The 21,336-nt window shown below is 38.9% G+C and overlaps 1 protein-coding gene across 5 annotated transcripts in view; it reads left to right on the top strand.

The window, feature by feature from the left end:
* Positions 1-21,336, top strand: part of Rps6ka5 (ribosomal protein S6 kinase, polypeptide 5) — a 176,890-nt gene that overhangs the window by 25,387 nt on the left and 130,167 nt on the right. The gene's annotated exons all lie outside the window — the stretch shown is intronic.

Raw genomic sequence — 21,336 nt, 5'->3', positions numbered from 1 at the left:
AAAAGTCCAAAGTCTTTATAAAATTGCAACAAGTTACTATAACTATGGGTTACTATAAAATCAAAAATAAAATTACTCCAAGATGAAGAATCAGGCACAGTCACTGTCAAATCAAATCAAAACCAAATTTAAACGATGTAAAAAGGTTAATGCTTGATGTCTGTGACCCACTCGTGATCTCTGGGCTCAAAGGGTTTAATTTTTCCACCTCTGCCCTTGGCCGAGCACCAGCTTGTCTCAGAGGCTCAGCCTGGCTTCACTCCACAGTTGTTTCTTTAGAGTGACTCTAACCTTGCCACATGGTACAAAGCTTCAACTTCTTTCAATGAACTCTTCCAACCTGGTGGGGCTTCTACTGTAGCTGAAACTGCATCTTCACCAGTGACTTCTCCTGGCTCCTCACAGTACCAGCCCTCAGCTGTTCTCCAAGACCCTTTTATGCTTTCAAAACTGCTACCATGAGAGACTCTTACACATGACCAATTTCATCTGCCAGCATGAGATGCAGCCTTGGCTTTCTCTGAACCACAGCCCCTCTGTGCTTCCTAGAGGAAATATTCCCAGAAGATTCCACTTCAGTTTTGCTGGCCTCTTAATCACATTTGATTTCTCAGCCCCCACTGACTAGAGCCACGTATTCTCAATTCTGAATATCACATGAACAATCCCAATAGAGTTTTTGAAGAAGTTTCAAACTTCCCTCTGCACTTTAACAAGCTAGGCATCCATTTGTCTACATAGCCCTCAACATTCTTTTCCAAACTTCTACAGAACAACTCATTAAGATCTGAACTTTAAATGGCTTTTCCAGTCCTAAGTTCCATAACCTTTCCACATTCCTCCCCCCAAAACATGGTCATGTCTGTTACAGCCAATACTATATTCTCTGGTACCATTGTCTGTATACTTAGGATCTTTACTGTTAAGACAAAATACCATGATTAAAACAACTTGGGGAGAAAAGGGTCCATCCAGGTTACATGTCCAAATTACACAGTTCATCATGAAGGGAAATCAGAGCAGGAACCAGGAGGCTGGGTCTAAAGCAGAAACCATGGAGGAACCCTGGTTATTGGGTTGCTCCTTATGGCTGGCATTTGTGAGAATTCATTCGTCTGAATGGCCAGATCTTGGAGCTCAGAATTAAGCATTTGTATACATAAGACCAACCTCCAACATTTCTCCCTTTTGTCTAATAAAAAGATTCTTTCTCTTATAAGAATAAACTACATACAGTGAGAACAATTATGAAAACTATCATGTAATAATTATATTTACAATTTTTAGTCCATGGGATAAAGTACTCTATTGTCTGTCCTATCTTGATGAATTCAGAGTTCTGTCGCTAAATCATTTTCTGTCATAACTTGCATTACTAACCTAAAAATATCTTTTTAGACTTAAAAACAACTTTTAAAATTCTTAATAATTTAAATTTAGTCGTGAGACCATAACTATCTAGTCTTTAGCCCCATCAGAGACTTGATAAAGAGTAAATATTACCTTAGTATGCAGGAAGTGTAGACAAACAGCTTCCACAACCATAGAAATGACAGAGGGTCTGGATGCCTGAACAGTTCCCCCCAAATGTCTCTAGAACATTGGAGCATCCATCTTTAGCCTTCTGGCTCAGTATGTTTGTCAGACTTTTTTTGTGGTGCAGAAATTATGAAAGGCTACCTTGTCTTTGCAAAGCTTGGCAGTTGAAGCAAGGGCAGTTTTGCCCAGTGGCAGCTTGCCGCATTTGAAAGCAAACTCCATAGGAGGGTCTCTGGTGCTCATCATCTTTTTTGAAGTGGAGAGGGGTGCTGTCAGGAGCAGACCTGTCTCATTGTCAAAAAAGGCATTTTATTAAAAAAAATTTTTTTAAATGCTATATTCTGTGGATCTCTGTGAAGTTTAACTTTTAAGACCATCTATCTATCAATAGTATATCTAAATAGACAAACTTTTTTTAGCTATTTACTATCTAGGAAGCATATTTTGTGATAAATTAGTCTAGTATATAACATGACCATGAGTTTGTTTTATATAATTTTTCTCTTATTAAAATTTGGCTTATTCGATTGTCTTTGATGAGTTCTTTATGTACAGCATAATGTTATATTCTTGTGCTTATCTATACTGTTGTAGGTATATTTTATTCATTTTATGGTTTTCTATTGTTACATTTATGAAGACTACAATTTAATTGATTATCCAGTCAGTGGATATTTTAGCTGTTTTCTTTTTTGTGTTAAAACCAGTACTACTGTGAACATTTTTTGCTATATCTCTTGATGCATATATGCTAAGAGTTTCTCTTAAGATAACACCTTTGTTCTCTTTAGTTATAAATTGTTTATATATGTTCTATTACTATTGTTATCCTTTTGTTATTTATATCCCTGGCTGGTCTAAACTCACTGTATAGACCAGGCTGTCTTTGTACTTGCCTAGTGTTAGAATTATAAATGTGTAACACTGCTCTAAACTCTGCTCAGAACTTTTTATTGTCAGATTAAAGAGTAATATTCGGTTGGACATGTAGCTCATTTGGTAGAATGCTTGCTTAGGATACAAGAAACTAAATTCTGTCTCTCTCACCACCTAAACCAAGTGTGGTAGCACACATCTGTAATCTTAACATTCAGGCTGTGAAGGCAAGAGGGTCAAAAGTTCAGGGGTATCCTCTGCTAGGTGCTATGTATGGAGTTCAGTGCCAGTCCGGGCTACCTGAACCCCTGCCTCAAAAACAAAACAAAACAAAAACCAAACCCCTTAAAGTGTAAAGTGTGAATATCACTGTTCTTATGATGTTGGAGTTTGTCTATTCTGGGTTACTATTAAAGAGGTCATTTTCTACACTTATTTGACTTTTACAAATCTTTTATAATTTTTCCTTTGGATGTCTTCTGTTTCTTTTTCTATGATGCCACTACCTTTTTTATGGGGTCTTTATACATTCTGGATAGTAATCCCTTGTCAATGCAGACTCTTTTGCTTTTCTTGGGCTGTCTTTTATTTCTACTGTGCATTATGTTATTTCTTTGTCCGGATGTATGTTTCTCTAAGAGTCACTTAGTTCCAGGGCCCAGAGCAGTCGGCAGATGGAAAGCAGTCAGCTGGAGGCTCTTCTCCCTGCAGCCGGCTCACTGGTGTGTTTACTGAAGCATATGCATTGAGCTTTAATAGGACAGAGTCATGGAGCCATCTGGGCAACGAAATTGAGCAGCTTACATGTAAAGTTTTTTTTTAGGGCTGGTGCATTAATTGTCAGTATGATTTTTTATTAAAACATTTTGTTCCTATTCCTTTAAGATCTTGACAGTTTTTTAGTTGAAGACTTCTCTGTGACCTTGTGTCCTATGAAAACTTGGAATATATAACTTTTAGATAAGCCATGCTGTCCATTTAGAATGAATGAAAAATAAACTTGTTTTAAGCTGCTGACCATTTAAGCTAATACATGATAATACTTTAACGTAAAGGACTTTGAGAGATGATCTGCTGTGAGGAGGATTGGTAGGAAGCATCTCAGAATGACTTTCTAGGACTTCTGTCGCTCCGGAGGGTCCACAATATTATTAAGCACAAGAAAGTATTCTGTTTTCACTGAGAGTTAGATGCAAAAAGGACTGGAGGATTTTAGACCTTTGAAACAATACTCAGAAACTTTTAGACCAACTTGGAAGCTTCTAGTTTGCCTTGGGAATTTTAGGAACATCAGAAATTATATGTTAATAGTGAACACAGGATAGATGTTAGGTCTAGAGAATGACAATTCCATGTTGGAAATTGCTCATACCCCATCCAAATACTGAAAGAAATGCAACTGAAAGCGTACGTTGCGCATACTTTCAGTATTGTTGAGAGAGAAGGAAGTACACTACAATCTTTAGATTACTTATTATTAGGCAAAGAAAAAAAAGCATAAATTCTGTAGACTCTGTACTCCAAAGTCCTGTGGGGGGGGGGGCAGAATGGAGGAAGGGAATCTTAAGCAACACCGTGGAAAAAAGAGGAAAGTGTCCCCCTTAATTTAGAACAAAACCAAACCAAATGAAACAAGCCCCAGAAAACATCAACAGTGTGTGCCAAGATACTCAGCTCCAGTTTGGGACTTGTCTTGGAGTGTTAGCTAAGGAAAGGGGCATGGTAGTAAGAGGGCCAGGAGGGGCGGCTCTAGGGAATACTGCTTCTAGGTAAGGACTAGATAAACAGCAGCAGGTGGACACTTCGGAGATTTGACCAGTAAAATCGAAATGATTAGATTTTGCAAAAACACGATAAATGACATACCAGTCCTTCTTCATCATCATCTCCTAAGCCAAGTAAACTTCACTGAATGGATAGAGATACAGACCTTTAAAAGTGTTTTTATTTTTAAAGATTTATGCCTGTGCATGCACATACATATGTACGTATCATAGTACATGAATGACAGCCAGTGCACACCTTGTGAGCGTTGGTTCCCTCCTTTTACCATGTAGGTCCTGGAAATCAAGCTCAATTTGTCAGACTTGGCTGCAGTACCTACACTCACTCAGCCTTCTCACCAGTCTGCACTGGCCTTTTGTGTTCACAACCCTGAACACGGAGTGATTACAAACAGGAAAAAAAAAAACCCTATTGTAATAACAAACCAGAAAATACAAATCAAAACAGGTTTCCACACTGTGCAGATAAAAACAAGAACATGTTGAATAAATATCTTCAGGCAAGGATTAGGTGATATAGAAAAAACAAGAACAAGCTAAGAAAGAAATAGATTTACAAAGAAGAAAATGCAGTGAGAATAAACTGGATTCTGGGAAAAAGAATAAGAAAAAGACAAATGACAGCTATGTTTATATAGTTTCCAAGGAGGAACAGATAATAGATTCCAATACAGTTTTAATACAGACATTGAAAAAACAAGGAAACGTTGCTTTTTAAAAGTGGGAGATACTGGGCGTGGTGGCACACACCTTTAATCCCAGCACTTGGGAGGCAGAGGCAGGCGGATTTCTGAGTTCAAGGCCAGCCTGGTCTACAAAGTGGGTTCCAGGACAGCCAGGGCTACACAGAGAAACCCTGTCTCGAAAAACCAAACCAAAAAAAAAAAAAAAAAAAGAAAAAGTAGGAGATATAGGAGCTGGAGAGATGGCTCAGTGGTTAAGAGCACTGACTGTTCTTCTAGAGATCCTGAGTTCAATTCCCAGTAATCACATGGTGACTTACAACTATCTGTAATAGGGATCTAATGCCCTTTTCTGGTGTGTCTGAAGACAGCTAAAGTGTACTCATATACATAAAATAAATAATTCTTAAAAAAATAGGAGATACAGTGTTTTTTTTTTTCAGAGCTAAAAATGATCAAAATGGATAAAAATAAAGACGATAAACATAAACACAGCAGGAAGAAAAAGTAAACTGTCCAAGAAAATAATCCCAGGAATCAAAGAAGACTTAATTGTAAGAAGGAGTATAGAACATGAATTTCCAAATGCCTAATGTCTTTTCTTCTTTAACCACCACCCATGTTCTCTAGTTGCTGGTGATTCTTGGAAAGACAGTTTATTTAATGTGAAGTGGCTTGGTGGTTTTATGACAGGCCAGGCTTTTATAACACCTAGAAACATGAGTATTATTGGTATAATTCACATTCTGTTGCTTCAACATAATACTTGGGTTTTATCATGCAGTTAGATCATGACTCTTGTGTTCATATTCTTATTTGGTCAGGATAAGTAGGCCATATGCTTATTTGTTCATTGGAGATGCCTTATGCCACTGTACAAGTTTAATGTCCAATAATTTCATATCTACATAGTTTCCTATATGAGGAGATTATAAGCAAATTCTCCACAGAATGGTATTGGTTGGTAAGCTTGGAATGAGTGGAAGAGTTGGAAACCCACTGTTTTGTACTCATTAGGCTAAAGACTGGCTTGGGTAAGAATCATCAATGACTATCAAATGCAGGTCTTAAGATTTGGCAATTGTGCCATTTTGCATGTACTTGGCCCATGGGAAGTAGCACTATTAGGAGGTGTGGCCTTGTTGGAAATGCATCACTGTGGGGATGGACTTTGAAGCTCCACCTAGTGCAGAAGAGACCCTCCTCCTAGTTGCCTGAAGACAGTTTTCTCCTGGTTGCCTTTGGAACAAGATGTAGAACTCTTAGCTTCTCCAGTGCCATGCCTGCCTGGACACTGCCATGCTCTTGCCATGATGATAATGGACTGAAACTCCAAGCCAGCTTCAATTAAATGTTGTCCTTTATAAAGATTGCCTTGGTCATGGTGTCTCTCCACAGGAATGGAAACCCTAAGACAATGATGAACAGGGTATTTTAATGGTCTTATAGTATCTCCACAAGGTTGCTTATTATATGGGGAAAATTAGTACCAGATAGTGGAGAGCCTGGGCAGCATTTGGCCTGGGTGAGCAAAACTAACATCAGATGGCTTGACATTAGATGCTGCTGGCTGTGATAACACCAAGATGCATGTTACTTAAATACTGGACACTTATAACCCAAATCATGAGAAAGTGACAAAATTTTAGATAAGTCATAACTCAAGCCATTATTCTTCAAGAAGTTAGTCATAAGAAACAAAATTTGAAATCTTCTGCCAGGTGAAATATGACAAAAGAAACATGACAAAATAAAGAAACTATGCATCTTGGTACTAGAAAGTGCTGTAGATGGTCCAGGACACTCAGTGGTAAACAGCTTACTCTGGCCTCTGGTTATGATGGTGTGAAGGCAACTAATGTTCTTACTTTGAATTTTTTATTTTAATCTCTTTCCTGGATAGTGATGCATGATTCAGTCCTGTCTTCTGATGTTAGGTAGCTGAAGAGCCTTACCTCCTTGTAGGATCTCAGCCAGCCTGATACTCATGAGGGGAATTCTTTGATTTTTCTGCCATGTGCTGTATTGTTAAGGTGGGGAATAAAGCAGGGTGTGTATATTCAGGGTTGGTTTTTTTTTTTTTTTTTTTTTTTTACTTTGGGTATTTTAGACTTCAGACAGGTTTATCAAGAACATAAGCCTATTGCAAGTCAAGAAGCATCAATGTAGTGTAGATAGATACTGCCCCCATAGTAACTTTCCTTTTATTCTGATCGGTAACAAGGATAGTGGATAGTGTCCCCCTAAAAGCTACAGTCAGCCCATTTTCCTCATGCTGCTCTTCTCACTGTTAGTTGTGTGCTCATTTTGTCTTTGCTGTTGTGCCCTAGTTAGATGGGGCTTGCCAACCCCTGTTTACTCTGACAAGTGGACTCAATTTACTTAGTGCTGAGGACTGTGCAGGTACAGTGCCTCAGTTTCCCTCAGCTTCTGTGACCTCTCAGAGCTATTCGGTACCATTTCTTTTCTGTACTGCATGGATTCAGATACCACATGGGTCTTGTTTAACCCTTGCAGTAGGAGAAACAATCGTGCTCCAGATAAAGCATTCTAGACTTCTGCGAAGTGTGAAGAAAGGTAGGGGCAACAACAGCTGCTCTGGCAAGGCAGGAAAGAAACAAAAGCGGCAGCATTTGCATCTGTCTGCATCATCTAGCCTGAGGGAAGGAAGGGGAGGTTACCCTGGGCCCCAGCTAATGTCCACACTCAAGGTGCTCCCTGCCTTTGGGAAAGAGCATGGCATTAAGGTAGTCCTCCCAGTGCAGATCCCCTCTATTCAAGGAATTCTGCCTTCTGCTGTGATGTTTTGCTTTCCTGGCTGTATCTTGTGTTTCCTGTCACCATACTCTGCATGTAATTATACAGGCCACCAATTGAGCAGGCATCCTGAAGGTTTCCTTGTATCAAGTGTTGTACTAAGCACTGACAGAAGTAAGACAGACCCCCACCCCACCCCCGAGCCCAGGCACCACTGAGTCCATAAGAGACACTTAGGACTATTTACTGCCCTATTTACCCTTAAAAGTGATCAGATCTAAACATTAGGAAGTCTCAAGTAGATAGTGTACTGATGAGTACAAGAAAACACCTGAAAGTTTGGTGATGTCAGACTGCTGAGGGTAGGGAAAAAAACCCTGAAAGTCAGGAGAGACAGAAAATCACCAAGACAACAGAAGATGGCAAGACTGGGAGTATAGACCTCGGCTGCCAGGAGCAAGGGGCAAGCAAGCACAGGACACCACCAGGAAGGAACCAGCTTGGGAGAGAATGCATGTGAGTCTGGAAGACTTTAAGTGAAATAATAAGTCGGTTGTATCTTAGAAAGACTAGAAGCGATCGTGTAGAAGATGGAGCCAGCACACCGTGTACCGATTAATACAACAGTAAATACGCAAATGGCAGGGCTGCCACAGACCCCAGGAAGAAGGGAAAGGGAAGAAAAGCAAATTCCTTAAATGTGTTATTTAACCAGTTCTGCACCAAAGAAGACATTAGGGATTACTAATTACTGGTTTCTGACTAACTGCACTACGTTCATTTCATTATGGCAGTCTGTGATAATCCTTAAGTGATCCTGAGATTCTATAAAGTACTAGGGTTTAAAAAAATTTTGCCTATTAAAGTATTATTTTTATATGTTGCGGGGTTTTGGCTTTGCTTTAGTGTTGTGATTTAGTAGCACATTACTGTTACGTGTAGTTCTATGCAGATGTTTAGATCTCATGAACATAAGCTTATGAGCTTAGAGAACATGTATATAGCATTTTAAAATGAAGATGGCCTGTCAGCAGTAAATCATTTACTATAATCGAATTACTTGATATCTTGTAGCTATTATAAGACACAACTTTATTTAAGAGAACTTTACATTTAATTACTGCATTTCCTGGCTGTGTAATGTGACTGAAATTTAAATACTTAAAAAATTATTTTTAAAAAGATAACTTAGGGAACAATACTCTAAATCAAAAGGAATGTGTAGAGATGTTCAAGAGCTTTATTTATAAAAATGCATTTTTCCTATTGTTAGCTCATAAATTATTAACCATTTGATATGTAGATTACAGATAGCCATGTCTCAGATCTGACTCTAGAATAGATACAGAACAGATCCGCCCTGTTTACACTCAACAGCATTTCCTATTAAATTCAGACTTTAACTTACAATGCAAATCATACTTTACTATTTAGCAAGTAAAAATTAGCTTTTTAACAAATGATAAATTCATTAAAACAAGATATGTATATTAGCTTCCGAAGTACTATCAAAATTATTTTTATTTACTTTATACAAATTTTGAATTTTTTCATGCAAGATGTCAGTTTTTAATAGTCCCAAGTAATGTTCCCAAGGATCGGATTTCAGCTTGATACATGAAAGTACAGTGACTTTCTGTTCCTCTTGAGTTATGACCTCCTGTTTCCATTCCAGGTCTCTTGTCACCTCTGCACTTATTTCTTCTGTGAGAAAATACTTTATCCACACCCTTCCCTTTGCTGTTCTGAAGACGACACGCTGCTAATAGAGCCAATTTGAATTCTATTGGTACTAAATGTAGCAACCTTGAATCACATGTTCGTTTGGAATAATTTGTGCTTACAGCTCTAAAACTTTCAAAAGGCTACTGACAGCTCATTTATTAACAATAATCCTACTTTAAAATGTTAATTTTAACTCACAATGGATTATATAATCTGATGCTGTGGAAACCAGGGGCCAAAGAAACTAGATGTCTAATAAATACCCTCCTTCTCGTCTCAGTTTTACTGTCAAACAAACCCATGCTCTAGCTCCAGGTATAGGCATAGGCACCCCTACTTTTCCTATTTCAAGGTTTGTATGAACTCTAAAACCACATAAACAATGCTTCTAATTTTCTTACGAGGTGTTATGTTAGCACAGTGCTGCCCTACAATAAGTTATAGGTCTTTGTGTTTCTAAACACAGATATCGTATATAGTAGTCAATTTTAAAATTATGTTGAAAGAACTAACTTCCACAGATGCAAAAGTAACCAGATAGTGCCGGTCAGTGGTGGCACTCACCTTTAATCCCACACTTGGGAGGCAAATTTCTGAGTTCAATGAGCCTGGTCTACTGAGTGAGTTCCAGGACAGCCAGGGCTATACAGAGAAACCCTGTCTCGAAAAAACAAAACAAAGCAACAACAACAGAAAGTAACCAGATAACTTTCACATTTATAAACTTTGATTAATTCATAATATAAAGGAATCATGTATTTATTTACTCTTATTTGTTTGCTTATTTATGTTTTGAGCAATGTCACAAGTAGTGCGACTGTTCTTATAGCTGACATTGGCCTTGAACTCTAAGTTCTCTTGCTTCCACCTTCCAAGTGCTGGAATTACAAGCATGTACCACCATGTGCAGCTGTTCTCCCTGATTTTTAGCATTCTGTATTGTTCGTCTTTTTTCTTATTTATCCGTAAGAGCTCTCATACACATACACACATTTACTTTTTTAAATATTTGTTTGTTTGTTTTGTTTGTGTATTTATTTATTTATTATAATTAATAATTATTAATTAATTAATTGTAATTAATAATTACATGTAAGTACATGTAAGTACACTGTAGCTGTCTTCAGACACTCCAGAAGAGAGCATCAGATTTTGTTACGGATGGTTGTAAGCTACCATGTGGTTGCTGGGATTTGAACTCAGGACCTTTGGAAGAGCAGTCGGTGCTCTTAACCGCTGAGCCATCTCTCCAGCCCCATACACACATTTACATTCAACACTATATTAGTTTGTGGATCTAGACTACCCAGACAGTGGTCAAGTACTATTCTGGGTATTTCTCTAAGACTTGTTGTGAAAGTAATACTTAAATTGGTAGGTTTTAAGTTAAGCACACTCACTTTCACAAAGGTAGGCATTCATAGCAGCATTCTATCATAAAATGAAAGTTTTATACTAAGCCAAGCAAGTTCTGAAGGTAACGTTACATGAAGTTGCCTAAATACCTATGTTTCTCATTCCAGTTAAACTGGTGACTTCTCCCTGCCTGTGCCTGTGATCTCATGGACAGTCCTTAATGGTTAATTGACAGAGGAATAGAAAATTTACACATAACTTATAATGTTTTTGCATGATACTCAGGTAGCACATCAAAGAGGGCATTTGTAGCTTTACCACTTATTTCTGAGACATCCCTGAGAGGCAGTAGTGAAGGGATTTTAGGAGTGCAGGACTCTTGAGTAGTGTATATGGATGCTTACTTTGCTTGGAAGGAACAATGATCATATATGGGTGATTCTACACTAACTTGGGGACTATATAGCCATTAGTCTGCCTGGCTAGTCAGGTTAGATGGAACACCATTAGAAAGTGGAGTCTAGGAAGGCTGAGGATGTTTGTGGTTTGGACTCTTTAAGTGAGAAAACTCATGATGATATCTGTGTCATATATCAGTGCCCACCAAAATTTTGAACTCAACAAAAAAAGATACTAATAATCACTGCAGTATGGTTCAAGAGACTAGTGAACAAAATGGCTATGGTAAAAAGGGATCATACATGGGCTCAGCAACATGGGTTTTTACTCATAGAAGCCAGTCTGGCTACAGCTGATGGCAAGTGTGCATGCAGCCTGCTTACAGCAGAGACTAGTACTGAAACCTAATATGGCAACATTGCTCAGAGTGATAAGGAACTAACTAGTGGCAGTTTGATAGCATTGAACTGTGTATATGGTAGAGGGGCAGTATTTGCTCTTACTGGGTCCTGGTTTCACCTCCAATGTGTTGACAGATAGCCACTTAAGGGAGAAAGGAGTTTGTTTCAGTTTACAGTTCAGAGTTATAGTCTATCATCAGAGCTACAGCAAGGGAAGTCAAGTCAGGAACTTCAAACAGCTATCCCATCTAGTCCCGAGCTGAGAGACAGAAGTGCACACACAGGCTTGCTGGATTTCTTCTGCTCAGCTGGATTTCTTCATTTGTAAACAGTTTAGGACCTCTGCCTAGGGAATGCTCAAGCTGCCTTCTGTTAAGAATCCTAAAAGGAAAAGAACCACCCTGAGTTAGGGCTTCTCAGTCTTCCTAGTGTTCTAGCTTCAGCCCTTCTTTCTCTTTATTGATGTTCTCTCTGTTTACTTAGATTCAGGTGGTGGCTAGTTTTGTAACTTTTTTTGTATCCATCTCTTTCTTTTTGTCTTATAACTCAGGTAATAACGGTGGGTTTTGTTTGTTTTTTATGTGTGTGTGTGTGTGTGTGTGTGTGGTCTCTTAAAGGTTTTTCTTAATTTAAGTTTTAGGTCTAGTGCCCTCATTACAACTTTGTTCAGATGTCTGCACAGAACCCTAGTTTCTCATCTAGAACAAGCACACCAGCCCTTTGGGATGTTCTGCCATTACTATACATCCATATTGAAACTCCAGAATCCCTTTTACCTTTAACACCGCTATCCACCAAACTTAGATTTCTTGTACTCTGCTGTGTGACCATGTTCGTCTGTTTGGGCTATAACAGAATAGCTGGATTAGGCATTTGTAAACAATATAAATTTGTTCCTCACAGTTGAGGAAGTTCAAGATCAAAGCCCTGGCAGACTAGGTGTCCAGTAAGAGCTCTGCATCATAGGTAGCCCTTTTTGCTATGTCCTCACTTAGGCTCTTTCAAGCTCCTGTATAAGGAGAATTACCTCACTCATGAGGCTGGAGCCATACCATTCTAGAGAGCACCATCGCTTAGTACCATCACATTTGGGATTAGATTTTCACATTTATTTATTTATTTATTTGAAGGTACACAAATATTCAGCCCATAGCTGAAGCCAGTGGAGAAAAATGGCTGAGCAAGTCTTTCTGCAGAAAGATATTAAGTCCTTTGGATGTATGCCAACGAGTGGTCTAGCTGGATTATATTAGATGCTCTTTTAGCTTTTTATTTTTTTGGCCTCTCACTGATTTCCATTGTGGCAGTACCCACCACAGGATTTCAATGAATCTTTGAAAGTGATGCTCAGATGTTTGCTTTTTGTTGTCTCAGCATACAAGGCATCTATTCTGTGGTTTTGTGTTTGAACTGAACATTACAATGATTCTTGGATTCATTCTTTCCTCCTCATTCTAGTTTGTATTCAGGTCAGACTTACTGAACTATATATAGCTTATTTTGGTAACCTTGCCATCTTTTAGCATTGAGGCTTTCTTTGCTTGTAGTTCCATAGCATACTATTGCTAGAGTAACTTTTTCTGGAGCATTATTTTTAGCATGTTAAAAGCTGTTAATGACTTACAGATTTAATTAAGACAATTAGTTGGACGTTCTAGGTATTCAGTCAGCTAGTGCCTTTTTTACATTATAAAAGTTTTCCACATAACATAGTTAATGAAAACAGCCCTCCTCCTCATCTATTAGGGAAATAATTACTCCTACCTCCGTGCTTTATTCCGGCATCTTTCTCACCTATAATTCCTCAGCCATTCCCCAACCTCTTTTGTGGTATAAAGAGCTGACTCTAGGACCTTGATGCATGCTAAACAAATAGTCTACCACTGAACTGTACCACTTCAGACCGACACTAGGAGTTTGTAAACTTTTCTGCAACAAATGGATGAGGGCTGTATATTGACACTGACTGTTCTGACTAGATGCATGTGATAATCATGCTTGATGTGTTATAGAGTCAGTTAGCCTACTAATTTATATTTCTCATAGTCATGCAAATTTAATATAGAATTTAGTTAATTTGTTAACTATATTGGGGTTCTAATCATATAGCATGAAACATTTGACATGACTTCAAAAACATCATTATTCTTATTTCTACTTGAATTTGAATTTTCAGAAACACATTTAAAAAATTAAGCCTCTTCATAGCTTTAACATAAGTGAATATAATCAGATAGATGTAATCAAATGATTTTAGCACATTGGATTGCATGTGTTTAGCAGAAACTATGGCAACAGGATGAAAAATGTGTTTTAGTGATTGTTTTTTTCCACAAGAGTGGAGAATTCTGAGTTAAACATTTATAATTTAAGAAAAAGATTATGTAGCCAGGCGTGGTGGCGCACGCCTTTAATCCCAGCACTTGGGAGGCAGAGGCAAGCGGATTTCTGAGTTCAAGGCCAGCCTGGTCTACAAAGTGAGTTCCAGGACAGCAAGGACTATACAGAGAAACCCTGTCCCGAAAAACAAAACAAAACCAAAAACAAAAAAAAAAGAAAAGAAAAAGATTATGGGTGATAAGTATTATAAATTAATTTGATAATTGAATTGTCTAGAAAGTTAGATTAAGAAACTATTCATCAGTCACAGATTTGTGATTCAAATATGCCATGAAGAATATGGTAAAAATTAATGATATTTTTGAGGTATAGGGTTATGACATATTTTAAAGATCTGCTTAATTATTTTTAATGTTTACATTTATTTTATTTATCTATATTGGTGTTGTGCATACATGTGTGTGTGTATGTGCCAATGCCTGAAGAAAATAGAGGATGTTAGATCTCTTGGAGCTGGAGTTAACAGATGGTTGTAAGCTCCTAACAAGGGTGCTGAGAACCAAACTTTGGTCTTCTTAAGGGTAGCACATGTTCTTAACTGCTGGCCCATCTCTCAAACTGCAAGGTTTACTTTAAACCTATTTAATATCATCTTTCTTTTATTAAGCAGTGATCCTGGAAAATAAAAATTATTTAAATAAGGGGTGAAAGTTTTAAAAAAATTAGTGCTTTTTAAATTACATCAGTTTTGATCTTAAACCTACCAAGATGGCTTTTATAAAAAATAAAATAAAATAGCAAGTGCTGGTCACTTAGGGAGAAATTGACCTTGTGCAGTATTGCTGGAAATTTAAAAGTTATATAACAGCCTTCATGAAAAATAATGTGGAAATCCCTGAAAAATAATTAAAAACAGAATTACCAGTAGCACTTTCACTTTCCCTAAGATTTCTGCCTATATAATATTTGAAAGCAGTCTCCATGTTCATAGCTAATAATTGGAAAGCGACTCACATGACTATTGACAGATAATTTACAAGCAAATGTAGTATATACAGATAATGATAAACTACTTAGTTTTGAAAGGAAGGAAGAAAAATTGGACACATGCTTTAACATGGATGGAATTTAGAGACTTTATGCTTAATAAAACAAGCTAGCCACAATAAAGTATGATATCACTTAAATCAAGACATATGGAGTAGCAAAAGTCACAGACACAGAAAGTACAGACTTGGTTGTCACGGGCAGTAGCCACTTATGGGTCATAGGGCTTTTACTGTCACAAGATGGAAGTTCCGCAGGGGTGGTGGCTGCACAACAAAATGAGTGTGGTTAGTAACGGTGCCTGGTACACCTCAAATGACTGAGAGAGTCCACTTTCTGTTACATGGATTTTACTATGAAAACGATTGAAAAGGTAGGTCAGTCATGCTTTCCCAAACTGCATGTGGCTGTATTAGTATGTATTTATCAACTACTGAGAGGGCTGAAAGAATCAATGATGGTGAAGGAACTAATCTTCTCTTCCCCTTTCTCTCCCTTGAAGGCAGGATTTTACTTTGTAGACCAGGAAAGTTTCAAATTGCAGTCCTCCTGCCTCACCTCCCTAGTGCTGGGACTATAGGCATATACCATATCCTGCTTAGGAACTAATTCTTTTAAACCTGTTATGTAAGGAAAGTTTTTTTTTTTCCTCTATGACTTGTTAATAAATCAAACTGTTTTAAAAGTGAATCATTTTAGTGATTATTTGAGTTTTGACATTTAAAAACTATCATTGGATGTGCCTGTGAAGAGAGTAGTTAAATTCCCTTTCAGGGAGGATCACTGAACCAAAGAACATGCATTTTAAGAAAATAATGCTGATCAAGAAGTAAAGGATTTTCAGCGTATTTTTTTTTTCTAACCTTTTTTTTTTTTTTTTTGGTTTTTCGAGACAGGGTTTCTCTGTGTAGCCCTGGCTGTCCTGGAACTCACTCTGTAGACCAGGCTGGCCTTGAACTCAGAAATCCGCCTGCCTCTGCCTCCCGAGTGCTGGGATTAAAGGCGTGCGCCACCACGCCCGGCATTTTCAGCGTATTTTAATGAGAAAAGTATTTGGTTAGACTAGTTTTGGGGAAGCACTGAAGTTGTTTACTCCCCTCTTTTCCTAAATAATATTTAAAGCTCAGTAATGTGTTACTTAAAAAAAAAAACTATAAATGTAGGGAGCTACGTGGGAATGGAGGCAGAAAGATTGTAAGAGGGGATTCAAGACACAAGGACACAGTGTCTTCCAGTTGCAGTAAGACTGACACACATAGGAACACACAGAGACTGGCAGCATGTACAGGGACAACACAGGTTCAAGCCAGACATGGGTTGGGGTGGGGGTGGGGGTGAGGGTGTCTGGGAGGAGACGGAGGAGGGGAAACTGTGATCAGAATGTATTTTAGGAATTTTTAATCGGAAAATTCTATTTGTGTAGTTTTAGGCAGGTCTCACTATGTAGCCCCACCTAGCCTGGAATTCATTTTGTAGACCAGGCTGGATCTGAACTCAGAGAGCCTTCTGCTTCTGATTCAGTTAATTAACAACAGAGACAGGCTAGTCGGAGACCTTAGAAAAATATAAAATATTTTAATCAAGCTTTACTAATATTTACATGTTTACCTCCTGTGGGTTCCACATTCAATCCCAGCTCTGAGAATCTGACGAAGCTCACACTCCTGTGGACTAACTGGCTAGCTCCAAATTATGTCTTTAAGTCTGTTGATGCACTTTTCTTTTTTTAATGTTTCATAAGGTGGTGTTTGTGAGGGAAAGAGTTAACTCTTTTAGAGTTTAGGCTCAGGTTCTGGTTTGGTGTCATTTTTCTGTTCTAACCAGAAATGCCCAAACTCTGGTCTACCAGGCTGCTCTTCTAGCCCTCAGGAGCCACAGGGACCTGTCCATGTACAGCAAGCAGCAGTTGCTTCTGAGAATCCGAGTACTTAGCCACCTTAGCAGTAATTGTGCATACTTCCATTATGTCAGCATAGAACTATTATATGAATTTTCCTTCCCGACTGGCTCTGTCTAGTCATGATCTCAGGACCAGCACATCTAGGCATGTGGTTTATAATGTTAGAAGGGAGAGGAACTCCAGTTATCTTATTCAGACTTTCATAATAAAAATACCATTGACATATAAGTTGGGAATGGGGCTCACACTCATACTCACTGTACCTGAGAGGCCAAGTAGAATTGCTGCTGATGTGAAGCTAGCCTGAATTATAGGCCCACCTGAACAGCAAAGTGAGTTTATCTAAAGTGACCTTCTCTAAAACCAAAAATATGTTCCCAAACAATAACAACAACAAATTCAATAAATAGCCATGACTCCCTTCTGGAGGCTGAAATGCCCAGGATCAGACATTTTCAGCTGTAGTCTCTGGTGACTGATTTCTCATGTGGGAGAAAACAGAGCAAGAAAAGAAACATATTCTTTCCTGTCTCTTTTTAGAAATTATTTTTTATTTAAATGTTGACAATTTTATAGATGTATGTAGTATATTGTGAACATATCCATCATGTTATCCTCTTGTCAAACAAACAAATAAACAAACAAACAAACTGGTCAAAACATAGCATCAGGACAACCACATCTGCTTTGTTAACTGCCATACACACTGAGGAAGAAGAACGAGAGAGCCGTCTGTCTGTCTTCCCTAAGAAGTCAGGCCGTGCTGGAAATTTGAGTCAAAACTCCTCAAATGGGGCAGGTGAGGTGGTTTAACAGGTAAAGGTGCTTGCTGCAGTGACTGGAAACCTGAGTGGTCATGGGACCCACGTGGTAAAAAGAGAGACCTGGTTACCAGAAGATATGCTCTGCTTGCCACATACATGCCACAGCTCATACACATAAGTCAGTAAGTAATAAATGGAAAAAATGAAGACCCATATGATTGATTATTATTATATCATTTTTATTTTTTTACAGTCCAGTAGTTACCCCCTTCTACTCCGCCCTCCCACAGTTCCTTATCCCATTCCTGCTCCCACCTGTCTACACGAGGATGTGTCACCCCACCCCACCCCCACCAGGCCTCCCCATTTCCTGGGGCCTCAAGTCTCTGGAGGGTGAGGCGCATCTTCTCCCGAGGCCAGAGCAGGAAGTCCTCTCTTGTATATGTGCCCGGGCAGGGGTGAGGGAGACGGGGCTCGGATCAGCTTGTATGTGCTGCCTGGTTGGTGGCTCAGTGTCTGGAAGATCTCAGGGGTGTGAGTTAGTTGAGACTGCTGGTCTTCCTATGGGGTAGCCCTCCTTTCCAGCTTCTTCCAGCCTTCCCCTAATTCAACCACAGCCCTTTTCAGCCCACTGGTTGGGTGTAAGTATCTGTATCTGCCTTAGTCAGCAGCTGATCTTTTTACTAGGAACTCTACCTGCTACCTGCCCCCCCTCCCCCACTCATGTATTGAGAACAATGTAATTTTTAGTTTTCTTTCAGAATTTTGGACTTACACAGGCTTACTAACCCCTCTTAGCTGTGGGGAGAACTAGGAAAGGAGTGTGCTGGAGGAATACTCTGAATAGGAGAAGGAACAAAGATTGCTGTCCTCTTACAACCACAACCACAATAAAGTGCCATCACCTTTGTGGTGGGGACAAGGACAGTGACAGTTGTAACTGCTCCAGCCGTGTTGGCTCTGGTGCCTTGGCCCCAGGCCTGAAGCTCATCTTCTGAGCAACATGATTGGGACTTATTAAGCCTGTGACTGCTCACAAATGTAGAAAACAGTCATGAGTTGGTAATGTTTATTTCACCTCTATGGTGAAATAATATCTGTAAATATTTTAAGTCTTATTCTAATAGTGTTAGTATTTTTATTTGGAAGTTTGAGATCTTGTTCTTGAGGCTAACAATTTAATTAAGAAAAAAATACAGTTTATTTTTAGCACTTCATGTTCAAAGGCTTTAATTGTACTGACAAAACAATAGCATAGAAGTGAGAACTGTTGAGACTCACATGTTTGATTATGTGTTTGTTTCAGAATCTATGTGAGTGTAATACAATATTACTGTTTGCTTCTTAAAAAAATCCTTTCCCTGTCTTAGTTACTGTTCTATTGCTCAGAAGAGCCACCATGACCAAGGCAGCTCTTGTCAGAGAAAGCATTTAACTGGCTGAGTCCATCATCCTGGCAGACGTGGTGCTGGAGCAGTGGAGCGAGCTTTACATCCCGATCCACAGGCAGCAGGCGTGGCAGTGGGCTGCAGACACTAGGCCTGCTGTGGGCTTTGGAAGCTCACAGCCCATGGAGGCAGCTCTCTCCAGTACTTTTCCCAGCAAAGTCATGCTTCCTAATCCTTTCCAAACAGTTCATCAGCTGGGGGCGAACCATGCAAATATATGACCCTATGGGGGCCTTTTTTTATTCAGAACACTGCATACCCCAAACAGAAACCTTAGTCATGGTGAGCTGGGTGGACCCATTGATCTGCTTAAGACTTACTGCTCCCTTTAAAATTTTTAAATTAAAATAATTTAAAACTTAATTTAAAATATGAATCTAGTTAAACTTTGACAAAATATTGAAATTACTTATTGCCTCAAACTTGTAGCTCTTAAATTTCTTACTTGAGCCAAATTTTCTTAAAGTTATTGATGTTATTTCTCCCTCAGTTAAATGAGCCAATTCAAGCCAGATTAGGTTACATTAAATGAAGGTTTATTGGGAAGCTGCTCTTGGGCAAGTTCACTGGCCCCAAGAGCCAAAGCCAGGGAAATCACTATGGGAAGAGAAAGAGGAAAGGGTGTGGGCTTGTGTGTGTGTGCATAGAGAGAAGAGGAAGAGGAGGAGGAGGAAGAAGAAGAGGAGGAAGAGGAAGAGGAGAGAAGGGGAGCACTGGGAGACAGAATGTCTGGATTATATAGGGACGGACCTCTGGAGGAAGCTGGAGAGTTCAGGGTTGGGGGCAGGGTATGCCAGGGAGGGACTGAGGGATGCTGGGAGAACCTGGAGGCCAGGTCTGCTTTGGTGTGTAAAATATGCACCTCAGTCCCTTGTCCCCAGGCTGAAACCAAACAGGCCTCACAGTTTATTTACAAACACTAGACTTGTATATATCAAGTACTGTATAAATATATTGTATAAAATTTGACTCATTCAGTCCTCATCACAACTCCATGAGGTAGGTCTCATTCTATTTTCTGTCATTTTAGACATTTTGAAAGATTTGTATGCTGAATACCCTGTATACTCACTGTCTGCATTCTGTATTTGTTATATCTGGCTTATGACTTAGCTGTTTATATTCAGCCATCAGTCCACCTTACCTGCTTAATGCTTTCAAAGTAGATTATAGACAGCAGTGTGCTGTAAGGGTAGAGTTTGTGGCTGTTGTTAATAATGTAATATCTTACATTATTGGGAACTGACACAGAGAAGTGTGAAGGGTTCATAGCATTTAGGTGATCTAGTAGTTGGATCAAACATTCTTGACAACTTCTACAGAAATTGTCACATAATATCCATAGGCATTATTATAAAGAGCACTTTGTTCAGTAAGTTTTAAGACTGCATTATCTCAGCCTTGAAGTACAAGATCTGTGAGGTCCTGTGGTAAAGAAGCCATTTCAGTCTGCAAAAGCCAACCATTTTTCATTTTTTTTCCACCAGAGTATCCCATTCCCCCCTTTTCTCCCAACAGCATTTTCACATGTAACAGGGCAGCAGGACTAGAGCTCCGTGGAAGACTATGGGAAGTGCTCACTTTTAACACATCCTTCTTTTGCTTACTTAGGAGAGAATATGTTCTGAAGAGTGTGTGTATTTCAGCCACCCTTAGAATTCTAAAGCTGACAGGAGTCTTACAGTTCTCTAGCCAGCACATCCACTTCAGAAGCGGACGGAGACAGAGTGTGCACATAGCTAGTGTAGATTAGCTCATGCCCACATTCTTAGGGGCACAAATGGATCTAGAATGTAGTCCAGTAGTTAACAAGGTAGTTACACACTTAGTATGTATTGCATAAATAAATACTTGTCAGTCTATCCAGTTTTCACTACAAATCTACCTCTGTTTAGACTTCATGTTGATTTACCTAGGGTACAATGTCTGGTCACTACAGTTTTAAGAAAGCTTCCTTTATTTATTTTATATTTTACTTTATTTTATTTTATTTTATTTTATTTTATTTTATTTTATTTTATTTTGAGACAGGGTTTCTCTGTGTAGCCCTGTCTATCCTGGAACTCACTCTGTAGATCAGGCTGGCCCCAAACTCAGAGATCCTTCTGTGTCCCTCCCACTCCATGCTCAGTGCTGAGATTAAATGCTTGTGCCATACCTCCCCCTCATGGTTTTATTAAAATTAAGGTACAAAGTACAACCATACAATTTAACAAGTAATTACTTAGAAAAAGCCCAGGTTAAGAAACAGAACTTTGCTGATCCTCTCAAAGTCCTCAGTGACTCCTCTTGTTGCCAAACCCTTTAATTTTCTTTC

The sequence above is a fragment of the Mus musculus genome, chromosome 12, assembly GCF_000001635.26.
Source record: "Mus musculus strain C57BL/6J chromosome 12, GRCm38.p6 C57BL/6J".
NCBI classification, from domain to species: domain Eukaryota; kingdom Metazoa; phylum Chordata; class Mammalia; order Rodentia; family Muridae; genus Mus; species Mus musculus.
This window is presented reverse-complemented; position numbering and strand designations above follow the sequence as displayed.